The sequence below is a fragment of the Gopherus flavomarginatus genome, chromosome 9, assembly GCF_025201925.1.
Source record: "Gopherus flavomarginatus isolate rGopFla2 chromosome 9, rGopFla2.mat.asm, whole genome shotgun sequence".
NCBI classification, from domain to species: Eukaryota; Metazoa; Chordata; order Testudines; family Testudinidae; genus Gopherus; species Gopherus flavomarginatus.
In genome coordinates this window covers 41,286,951-41,299,399 of record NC_066625.1, presented here as the reverse complement: position 1 = coordinate 41,299,399, position 12,449 = coordinate 41,286,951, and the positions used below count along the sequence as shown (strand labels likewise).

The 12,449-nt window shown below is 48.3% G+C and overlaps 1 non-coding gene and 1 pseudogene across 1 annotated transcript; one reads left to right on the top strand and one right to left on the bottom strand.

The window, feature by feature from the left end:
- Window positions 1–12,449, bottom strand: part of LOC127058553 (zinc finger protein 850-like) — a 124,019-nt pseudogene that overhangs the window by 84,770 nt on the left and 26,800 nt on the right.
- On the top strand, window positions 9,833–9,915 carry TRNAS-AGA (transfer RNA serine (anticodon AGA)). The gene has a single exon. It is a non-coding gene; the product is annotated as a tRNA-Ser (tRNA).

The window sequence follows — 12,449 nt, the reverse complement described above, 5'->3', positions numbered from 1 at the left end:
GACCAGGGTTTGAGGATTGCAGCTTGTCCTCCACTTTGTTCACTGGACTAACGTCCAGTTCCTGTGCTTTGCTTTCTCTCCAGGGGCTGGTGAACAATGTGTGTGAGATAGAGGTGGGAATTTTGGTGATACTTGCATGATGCCAATACACACCTCAGTTTCCCTCTGTGGTTTGTATTGCTATGATTAGAACGAGCAGGAGACATGAGGTGTTTTGTCACACAGCTGTCATGGGGTGATATGAATGGGTCATTAAGGACTGGCTGGGACCAACCTACATCAATGGAATACCCGACAGAGAGAAGGGAATAATTGTCACCTGTGTATCTCAGCTTGGCTGAGTGAAGCATACATAGACTTATGTTTTGGGGAACAGGAAGAACTGGGCTCGCAGATGCAGGGAGCTCTACTGGAGTGAAAACAAATAGACAGGCACAGTGAAAGGAAACCAAAGCGTTTTCTTCAGCAGCCTGGCTCAAGGGAATTGGCCAGTATTGACTATATTGTCTTCTTTGCTTCTCTGTGCTAATCTAAGGACTTTCCAGTGCTGTGTTTCAGTTGACTAATAAACCCTGCTATGTTTTAAAAGTCTGACCAGTGTCACAGCAAAAACTTGCTCTGTGCATTGGCTGAGGAACAGTCTCTGAACAGGAGTGCAGTTCAGCTGGACCTGCTGCAGAGCTCACAGGGTGAAATGGGAGTATTGAAGCCAGAGGCTCAGTCTTAGGTGCCGAAGCTACATGGCCTGTCCTTGTGGGAGAGTGAGAGCCCTTGGGGGTCTAGTGCACTCAAGGGGCACCTCCCAAGGACTGTTTAAAAGCCAGGGCATTGCCCAGATCCTATGGATCCATGACAGTGTACCAGAGGTTCAGCCTTATGGGGAAAAGATATAAAACAAGACAAGGATCTAAATGTGTATTTACCATCAGCCCCTCATCAGTCCTTGTGGGAATCCCTGATCCATTCCAAAGTGTATTAAAACCTTCCTCTAAGGCTTACCTCTTGGTATCAGGTCTTGTTAGTTTCATTAGAGGCTTTCCCCTCACCCTCCCACTTCCCTGGTTCTTGTCATGCAGACAGGAAGCAGCAAATGACCAGAAGTCCGAAGTGCAGGCAATGCAAAGTTTATTGGGGTTAGTTTCCAAAGAAGCATATTCTGAAGCGCTTCACACCACTCGGACTTATCTCGATATCCTGAAACAGTCTGTTCCCCAGTGTTCCCTTCCCAGCTCTGATGCTGCAGAGAATTTATCCCGTGTCCCCCTTCCCAGCTCTGATGCAGCTGAACCTTGCCTGTGTTCCTGTTTCTCCCCCCACACACCGTAACAAACATGATTCCAATTTCCCTTCTCCCTCTTGTTTGACCCTGTTTATATAGTAATATTCTCAGCTATACCTTAACCAATCATTTTACTGAAATTTAACTAACCAATCCTAACATATTGGGATATAATTCTCTAACCAATAATATCCCACCACCCTTATTAACTTACACCTAGCAAAATTAATTATACAGCAGACAGAAGCAATTAGAGAACCAGACAGATTTACAATAGCAAAGTGTAGGACATAAATATAAAGCAATACAGAAATGAGAGTTTCACCACCATTAAGAAGTGATTTCTTGCCAGACGGGCTGCTGTCAAACTAAGTTTTCTCTAACCATCTTAAGATCTGTTTCTTTATCTGGTGGTGATGGGCACTATCTCGACAGGATCGTCTTCCTAACAGCCCAATAGCACCTTATTTCGGTGTGACTGGTTTGGGATGTGAGGATGTGACTCTTTGCTTCCCAGCTTATGGCTGCCCCTGCTGCTTAGCCAAAGGCCTTAGCCTAAGGACAAGGCCTCAGACTCATAGACTCTAAGACTGGAAGGGACCTCGAGAGGTCATCGAGTCCAGTCCCCTGCCCTCATGGCAGGACCAAATACTGTCTAGACCATCCCTAATAGACATTTATGTAACCTACTCTTAAATATCTCCAGAGATGGAGATTCCACAACTTCCCTAGGCAATCTATTCCAGTGTTTAACTACCCTGAAACTTAGGAACTTTTTCCCAATGTTCAACCTAAGTCTCCCTTGCTGCAGTTTAAGCCCATTGCTTCTTGTTCTATCATTGGCGGCTAAGGTGAACAAGTTTTCTCCCTCCTCCTGATGACACCCTTTTAGATACCTGAAAACTGCTATCATGTCCCCTCTCAGTCTTCTCTTTTCCAAACTAAACAAACCCAATTCCTTCAGCCTTCCTTCATAGGTCATGTTCTCAAGACCTTTAATCATTCTTGTTGCTCTTCTCTGGACCCTCTCCAATTTCTCCACATCTTTCTTGAAATGCGGTGCCCAGAACTGGACACAATATTCCAATTGAGACCTAACCAGCGCAGAGTAGAGCGGAAGAATGACTTCTCGTGTCTTGTTTACAACACACCTGTTAATGCATCCCAGAATCACATTTGCTTTTTTTGCAACAGTATCACACTGTTGACTCATATTAAGCTTGTGGTCCACTATGACCCCTAGATCTCTTTCTGCAATACTCCTTCCTAGACAGTCTCTTCCCTTTCTGTATGTGTGAAACTGATTGTTCCTTCCTAAGTGGAGCCCTTTGCATTTATCTTTATTGAACTTCATCCTGTTTACCTCAGACCATTTCTCCAATTTGTCCAGATCAGTTTGAATTTTGACCCTGTCCTCCAAAGCAGTTGCAATCCCTCCCAGTTTGGTATCGTCTGCAAACTTAATAAGCGTACTTTCTATGCCAACATCTGAATCGTTGATGAAGATATTGAACAGAGCCGGTTCCAAAACAGACCCCTGCGGAACCCCACTTGTTATACCTTTCCAGCAGGATTGGGAGCCATTAATAACTACTCTCTGAGTACAGTTATCCAGTCAGTTATGCACCCACCCTTATAGTAGCCCAATCTAAATTGTACTTTCCTAGTTTATCTATAAGAATATCATGCGAGACCGTATCAAATGCCTTACTAAAGTCTAGGTATATCACATCCACTGCTTCTCCCTTATCCACAAGGCTCGTTATCCTATCAAAGAATACTATCAGATTAGTTTGACACGATTTGTTCTTTACAAATCCATGCTGGCTATTCCCTATCACCTTACCACCTTCCAAGTGTTTGCAGATGATTTCTTTAATTATCTGCTACATTATCTTCTCTGGCACAGAAGTTAAACTAACTGGTCTGTAGTTTCCTGGGTTGTTTTTATTTCCCTTTTTATAGATGGACACTATATTTGCCCCCTTCCAGTCTTCTGGAATCTCCCCCGTCTCCCATGATTTCCCAAAGATAATAGCTAGAGGCTCAGATACCTCCTCTATTAACTCCTTGAGTATTCTAGGATGCATTTCATCAGGCCCTGGTGACTTGCAGGCATCTAACTTTTCTAAGTGAATTTTTACTTGCTCTTTTTTTATTTTATCTTCTAAACCTACTCTCTTCCTGTAAGCATTTACTATATTAGACATTCCTTCAGACTTCTCAGTGAAGACCGAAACAAAGAAAAGTCATTAAGCATCTCTGCCATTTCCAAGTCTCCAGTTACTGTTTCCACCTCCTCACTGAGCAGTGGGCCTACCCTGTCCTTGGTCTTCCTCTTGCTTTTAATGTATTGATAAAAAGTCTTCTTGCTTCCCTTTATTCCCATAGCTAGTTTGAGCTCATTTTGTGCCTTTGCCTTTCTAATCTTGCCTATCTATAGACTGTCATGGTAAGAGAAGGCCCAGACACAGGCAGACTGAAATTTTGATTCTTTGTTTTCATACTTCTGTAACTAGCTAAGTGATAAAAATACCCCTAAGTTCTTAAACTATAGGTTTTACCAGCAGGCTGGAATATCTCTATTCGAACAGTGGGTTCTATCCCTTCCCCCATTCTGTGTCTGTCTTGTGTATTTAGATTGTAAATTCTTCAGGGCATGGGCCATCTACTATTCTGTGTTTGTACTTGTCCTAGCACAATGGGGACCCACTGTTAGTTGCTCCTTAGCACTAAGTTAATGAATATGATTTATAATCATAGTAACCCTCCTGCCACTTTGAGCTAAGGAAGCTTGTCTTGGGATATTACTGCTTAAAAATGAGCTGGGGAGTAAAATCATACAATATATCATGTGACAAGTATCCCACAAATTCCACTGACCTCTCATTTTCTTTGCCTTGAGTAGGATTTCCAGTTTGCAAACCTGATGTGATCTCACAGCTGGAACGAGGAGAAGAACCGTGGGTCCAAGATCTCCAGGGCTCTGAGAAAAAAGTGCTCCTGAGAGCTGCCTGCACAGGTAGGGAATTGGTTAAACCAACTCAAAAATTGTCAGTGAATATAGAAAACATTCAGGATGCCGTACAAAGACCTTGTGAGCTCTCCAAGTTCAAGATTGTTCCCTGCAGATGTGAATCATTATGGCAGATGTGACTCAAGGCTTCCCACCTATTCTGACTGACAACTGGAAGCAGGTCCCTCCCCATCTCGTTTTCCCCTGAGTGTTCTAGTGAGATGTGGATCAAAAGTGATCCTTTCCTCTCTCCTCTGGGGAAGGGTTTGGGGAAAATCAGCTCCTGATAGGAATGATCTCTCCTACACATATTTTGGTTTGTTTCCTCCTTTTTCCATTCCTCTCACTGATATTTCCTTTCTTTCCGGTGCAGGGAGTGACGTGTGTCTGGATTCTCTCTGTCTCCCATCAGGTGATGGGAAGGTGGGTGAGAATGAGGAGGAGAAACCCCAACAGGAAAATGCTGAGAAAGTAGAGCCACATGGGATGTTATCAGGAAGATCCAAAGGGAATGTTTCCGGGAGTTGTGCACTCCCAGAAAAAGCCAAAGCCTGTGAGACTCAGCACAGGCCAGAGGAGAACTTCAATAGCCACTCAGACCTTATTCCCCATGAGAGAATCAACTTGGAAGACACACAGTACACATGCCATGAGTGTGGGAAAAGCTTCAATCAGAGCTCAAGCCTTATTAGACATCAGAAAATCCACACTGGAGACCTGCCCTACATGCCTATGGGTCCCAATCTGGCTGCCTCACTATACAAGCAGCACTTCCCTGCTGGGCAAACAATGGTAGCCAATGAGGGAATGTATCAGATTCCAAGTTCAGACTGCAGGGTACGTGAATGCTGAGTCCCGAGGCTGTGGTTTAGTCCAGGCCTGCATAACTCGTAAAGTGGCAAGGACAATATTACTCCAAAGAAAACAGCTAAGGGCTGAAACCCCACAGAACCCCCCACCCAGCCCCTCCGAAACACAACCCCCCCAACACCACCCACCCTGCAAAAACAACGGCGCCAGCGCTGCCCAGGCCCCCCGAAACAATCCCCCCCAAGTGCCACCCGCCTCGTGGAAACAAACCCTCCTTCCCCAGCACCGTCCTGCCAAAACAGGGGTAGTGAACCTTGCTAATATGTTATAGGGGGCCCCTAAGGTAGTGTAATTAAGGTAAAAGAAAACTCTCTTTGCTAGAAGAAGAATAAGATCTTCCCCCCACTTGGTAATCAGTTGCCCTGTTGAGTGAATGATAGGTGACTGAGGAAGGCGTGGAAGGCAGCACCTCCAGACAGCTGCACCCTTTGGCGAGGGTCTGGGAGCCAGAGCAGATCAGTAGAACAGGTCAGCCACTGACTCACCATTCACCTCCTCAGCCCCCCGCTCACCTCCTCACACCCCCTCCCCTGCTGCTGGCTCACCTGCCCCGCCTGTCACTGCCCACCCACTCGCCTCCGCCCCCATGGCTCACCTGCCTGCCTACCCACTTGCCTCCTCAGCTCTCCTCCCCCACCGCCAGCTCACCTGACCCCCTGCCAATGCCCGCCCGCTTCCCTCCTCAGACCCCCACTCCCCCAGCTCACCTGACCCCCCACCAATGCCCACCCACTTCCCTCCACAGACCCCCACCTCCCAGCTCACCTGCCCCCCTGCTCACCTCCGTTCCCCCCTCCCCGGCTCACATACTCACCCCTCGCCATTGCCCACCAGCTCGCCTTCTCAGCCTACCACCCCCTGGCCAGTGATGAGCTGCCAAAATCTTAACAACCAGTTCCCTACTCACCCCACGTGGGGGTTGTGGCCCACCCCTGCCCCTTGGGACTCCTGCCCCATCCAACCCTCCACGTTCCTTGACGCCCCCCCGGGGACCCCTACTCCATCTACCCTCCTTCCCTGTCCCCTGCTGCCCCATCCAACCTCTCCTCTCATTCCTGATGCCCCCTGGGACCCTTGCCCCATTAAACCACCCTTCTCCCTGTCCCCTGATGGCCCCTGGAACCCCTTCCCCTGACGGTTCACGTGGGAAGGCTGGGAGGGCTGAGAAGCAAACGGCAGCTTCGTGCTCAGGCCCAGGGAGGCAGAGGGGAGGTAGGTGAGCTGGTGTGGGGAGCGGTTCCCCAGTGCCCCCCCGGGTTATCTGCTGCGGTGCGGGCGACCCTCCTGCCCCAGCTCACCCTTTTCTGCAGAACTGCTGCCTGGCCATTCGGTCCCTAGTGTGTAACAGTGAATGGGATTCTTCCATCCTAAGTGCAGGATTCTGCACTCGTCCTTGTTGAACCTCATCATATTTCTTTTGCCCCAGTCCTCTAATTTGTCTAGGTCCCGCTGTATCCTATCCCTACACTCCAGGATATCTACCACTCCTCTCAGTTTAGTGTCTTCTGCAAACTTGCTGAGGGTGCAATCCACACCATCCTCCAGATCATTAATGAAGATATTGAACAAAACCGGCCCCAGGACTGACCCTTGGGGCACTCCGCTTGAAACCGGCTGCCAACTAGACATGGAGCCTTTGATCACTGCCCATTGAGCCTGATGATCTAGCCAGCTTTCTATCCATCTTACAGTCCATTCCTCCAGCCCATACTTCTTTAACTTGCTGGCAAGAATACTGTGGGAGACCACATCAAAAGCTTTGCTAAAGTCAAGGAATAACACATCCACTGCTTTCCCCTCATCCACAGAGCCAGTTATCTCCTCATAGAAGGCAATTAGGTTAGTCAGGCATGACTTGCCCTTGGTGAATCCATGCTGACTGTTCCTGATCAGTTTCCTCTCCTCTAAGTGCTTCAGAATTGATTCCTTGAGCACCTGCTCCATGATTTTTCCAGGGACTGAGGTGAGGCTGACTGGCCTGTAGTTCCCAGGATCCTCCTTCTTCCCTTTTTTAAAGATGGGCACTACAGTAGCCTTTTTCCAGTCATCTGGGACCTCCCCCAATCGCCATGAGTTTTCAAAGTTAATGGCCAATGTCTCTGCAATCACATCCGCCAACTCCTTTAGCACCCTCAGATGGAGCACATCCAGCCCCATGGACATGTGCTGGTCTCCAGTTTTTCTAAATAGTCCCAAACCACTTCTTTCTCCACAGAGGGCTGGTCACCTTCTCCCCATGCTGTGCTGCCCAGTGCAGCAGTCTGGGAGCTGACCTTGTTTGTGAAGACAGGGGCAAAAAAAGCATTGAGTACATTAGCTTTTTCCACATCCTCTGTCCACTAAGTTACCTCCCTCATTCAGTAAGGGGCCCACACTTTCCTTGACTTTCTTCATGTTACTAACATACCTGAAGAAACCCTTCTTGTTACTCTTAACGTCTCTTGCTAGCTGCAACTCCATGTGTGATTTGGCCTTCCTGATTTCACTCCTGGATTCCTGAGCAATATTTTTATACTCTTCCCTGGTCATTTCTCAAATCTTCCACTTCTTGTAAGCTTCTTTTTTGTGTTTAAGATCAGCAAGGATTTCACTGTTAAGCCAAGCTGGTCGCCTGCCATATTTACTATTCTTTCTACACATCGGGATTTTTTTTCCTGCAACCTCAATAGAGACTCTTTAATCCTTTAGAGGACTGGAACTGATTTCAGTGGAGGCACATGTTTGCTAGGTTTTTATGCATTTGCACAGGAAAATATTGAGTGTTCCTATTCATTTCAGGGATCCCTATTCAGTGGAACTCCTGAACATAAAGGAAATGCCATTATTTTTGTTGAAGGAAGAGGTTTATAAGGTGGCAATAGGATTTGAACCAAGGACCCTTTGATTTGCAGTCAAACATTCTACCACTGAGCTACACCCCCATGACTGCTGTAGAGGTAAGTCGGTGATCTTAAAGATTTTGAAGGACAGGCCCTGCCTCAGAGATCTCCTGTTCTCTTCCCAGACCACAGTGCTTTTAAAAATGGGGTTTGATTAAACTTATAGATACATGAAGACACCACAGCTTGCACACCCACCGACATAGCTTCCCCGAGTGACATAGCTACCACCTCTCGGGGAGATGGGTTAACTACACGGACAGGACAGCTCTTTCCTCTGCTTAGAGCATCTTCATTCTTTATGAATAGGTAGGAAATAACCTCCTGAATGGATAGGAACCAATTGATCAAATATTGCTGGGTCTGCATTCAATATGGGTAACTGGTCATGCTGGGCTGGATTAGTAGGAGCATTGTCAGCAGATTGAGGGAAGTGATTATTCCCCTCTACTCAGCAGTGGTAAGGCCACATCTTTTTTTTAATAAATGATTGGAGATATACCTATCTCCTAGAACTGGAAGGGACCTTGAAAAGTCATTGAGTCCTTCCCCCTGCCTCCACTAGCAGGACCAAGTACTGATTTTTGCCCCAGATCCCTAAGTGGCCCCCTCATGCATTGAGCTCACAACCTTGGGTTTAGCAGGCCAATGCTCAAACCACTGAGCTATCCGTCCCCTCCTTCTGGAGCATTGCATCCAATTTTTGCCCTTCCACTACAGAAACAAATTGGAGAGAGTCTAGGGAAGGGCAATAAAAATGATTAGGGGCCAGGGGACTTATGAGGAGAGGCTGAGAGCAGGGCCACCCAGAGGGGGGGAGGCAAGTGGGGCAATTTGCCCCAGGCCCTGCAGGGATCCCATGAGAATATATTATTCTATAGTATTGCAACTTTTTTTTATGAATGGGGCCCCCAAAATTGTTTTGCCTCAGGCCCCCTGAATCCTCTGGGAAGCCCTGCCCACTCCACCCCCTTGACTCATTCTCCTCCCTCTGAGGCCCCACCTGTGCTCTGCTTTCACTCCCATTTGGCCACTCTCCCACCCCTGCTCTTTCTCTTTGGCTGAGACCTGCTGGTCCACCTTTTGCTCACTCCTCTCCTCCCCGAAAGCCTCCTTGTGTCTCTCCACCCCCGCTCCCAAGATCTGCCTGCTGCCCCCACCTCTCTGCCCGTCCCGAGAGTCACCCTGCCCAAACCTCTCTGGCCCCTCCCCTAAAACCAGCCCTGCCCAGCACTCACACCTCTCTATCCCCTCCCCTGACCTGCCCTGTCCACCACCCACACCTCTTTTCCCCGCCCATGAGACCGGCCCTGCCCACCACTTGCACCTCTCTGCCCCTCACCTGAGGCCCACCCTGTCCACCTCTTTCCTCGGTCATCTCTTGTTATTCCTTGAAACATCAAAGATAGAATAAAAAGCTGAGTTTACTCCAGGCTGAGGAAAGAAAGGAGCCACCAACCCCCTGGCAAAGCTCAGTGCCCCAGAGAAAACCTGCCCCCTGCTATTGCAATCCCTGATGTGCTGGGGATATGATGGTAAAGGAACTGTCTGAATGATCAAGGCAGGAAATGGACAACAATCTACAGGAACGTCATTGACCACAAACACACTCTCCTCATGCTCCAGCCAGAAGGGAAATGAACAAGAATTCTTGCAGTTCAGCCAGGGACACACTTACACAATGGCACAGCAGTGTGTGTGTTCTGGAAGCTGGTGTGAGGAAACAACTGGAATTGATCACTCAGTGAAAACAGAACTGGAGTGTAGTGCAAGACACATCTCAAGCAAGTAGTTGTGGCTGAGTGGTTAAGGTGATGGGCTAGAAATCCATTGGGGTCTCCCCCGCGCAGGTTCAAATCCTGTCAACTACGGGGGAAGTTGTGGTCCTTTAGTTTCAAGGGAGCTGGGTCTTGTTTCAAGCTCTGTCTGCACTATTGGGTAATGTGGCTTTAAAGTGTTTGAATTAAACAGCTGTTGAATGTCCACACTATGCCTCTTGTCTTACCAGAGCACATCCATGCTAGACTCTTGGATGGCCACAGAGAGCAGTGCACTGTGGGTAGCTGTGCAACTGGCTGCAGGTGCTTTGGGAAGGGTTTGCAATGCCTCCTGTGCTGGTACAGCGTCACATGATGCAGGTTTCTTCTATCCCATTGTTCCATGGGAATCCTACTAGATTGCCAGCTGCTTTTCCACTGCAATGCTCCTGGTGGGGTAGAGGGTGTGTTTGTGTGTGTGGGGAGTGGGAGTGTGTGGTCACACTATTTCTAAGTTCAGACAGCTGCTGGAATCAACCAGTCCTGAGGCAGGGGGAAGGGGACAGCCTCAACATCAGCCCCTGCTTCCCTCACTGGCTCAGCTCAGCACAGCAGCCTCTGTCACACATGCATGCTGCGGCCTGCTTAGCTCTGTGTCAGGTATGCTGGAACAGGGGGGTTAGGGGGTCATGGTCCCACCACTCTTTACCGGCTGTTAGGACAAGTGATGGAGGGGGGGAAGGGTGGAGTCTTGGGAGGAAGAGGTGTTCTGTGGGTGTGGCCTCAGGGGGAGGGGTGGAGTGAGTGTGGTTCCTTGGGGAAGGGGTGTCATGAGAGCGCCACAGTTCAGACAACGGTGCCCCCACCCCACTGTAAGGAAGCTCCCATTGCCCCTACTCTGTGTTCGTAGTGCAGGAGAGAGCAGCATCCATGGCAGTGATTTGCTCCCGGGGGCTCCAGCAGAAGGGCTTGGGAGGTGATTTAAAGGTCCCAGGGCTCTGGCAGGCGGGCTCAGGAGGTGATTTAAAGGGCCTGGGGCTCCGGCCACTGCAGGAAGCCCTGGGCCCTTTAAATCACCAGACTGGGAAAGCCAGGCTGGCCTGGCACAGCGTACCCGCTCTTGCCAGTACCCCATACCAGAATGTACCAGCTTACTTTCACCTCTGAAAGGTCCTCACATGGATCAATAACTGGTTAAAAGCTGGGAAACAAAGGGTAGGAATAAATGGTCAGTTTTCAGGATGCAAACTCGTACCTAGTGGTGTCTATACTGGGACCAGGACTAGTCAACATATTGATAAACGATCTGCTAAACAGAGAGGTGACAAAATTTGCAGATGATCCAAAACTACAGAGGACAGTTAAGTCCAAAGCAGCCTGTGAGTAGCTAAAAAGAGATTTCACAAAACTAGGTAAAAGGGCAACAAAATGGCAGATGAAATTCAATGCTGATAAATGCAAAGTGATGCACATTGGCAAACACAATCTCAACTCTACATATAAAACGATGGGATGTCAAATAGCTGTTGCCACTCAAGTGAGAGATCTTGGAGTCACTGTAGATAGTTCTCTGCAAACATCCACTCAGTGTGCAGCGGTTGGCAAAAAGGGAACAGAATGTTGGGAATCATTAGGAAAGGGATAGAAAATAAGAGAGAAAATCTTATTGCCGCTGTACAAATCCATGGTACGCCCACATCTTGAATGCTGCATGCAGATATGGTCACCCCATCTCAGAAAAGATGTATTGGAATTGGAAAAAGTTCAGAAAAGGGGTGTGGAGTGTCTGCCATATGAAGAGAGAATAATAAGCCTGGGACTTTTCAGCTTGGAGAAAAGATGACCAATGGAAAATATGATAGAGGTCTATAAAATCATGACTGGTGTGGAGAAAGTAAATAAGGAAGTATTACTTATTCCTTCTCATAACACAAGAACTAGGGGTCACCAAGTGAAATTAATGGTCATCACATTTAAAACAAACAAACAGAAGTATTTTTTCACACAATGCACAGTCAATGTGTGGAACTCCTTGCCAGAGGATGTTGTGAAGGTCAAGACTATAACAGGGCTCAAAAAAAGAGCTAAATTAATTCATGGAGGACATGCTCTGAGCCTGGATGTGCAGAGAAGGTGTCTCTAATCTCTGTTTGCTGGGAGCGGGTGGAAGGGGATCGATCACTTGATGATTACCTGTTCTGTTCATTCCCTCTGGGGCACCCGGCTTTGGCCGCTATGGGAAGACAGGACACTGGGCGAGATGAACCCAGTCTGACCCAGTCTGGCTGCTCTTACGTCCTTATGCTCCTTTCATACAGATGCCTGGGATTCTGCCTCATAGTGTGTCCCTGAGGTCTCAGCCAAAATGCCCAGACAGGCAACCACTCTGGGCTCCTGAAGCCTCTGCCCCCCACCTAGTGCCCTATGACTCATCCCTGACCCTTGCTGCTGCTCCTTGCTGTAGAAGGTGAAAGGAGCGGAGGCAGCACAGGAGCCTTCTGGGGACGCAGATCTGAGGCTTTGGGAGAGACACATTGTCTGAGACATCAGAGCGCTGTAAACCATGCAGCCACCCCCTCAATCAGGGGCCTGTTCCAGCCCTGAGTCTGGGTTACCATGATCCCTCCTGCAGAGCAGGGTGCCCACAG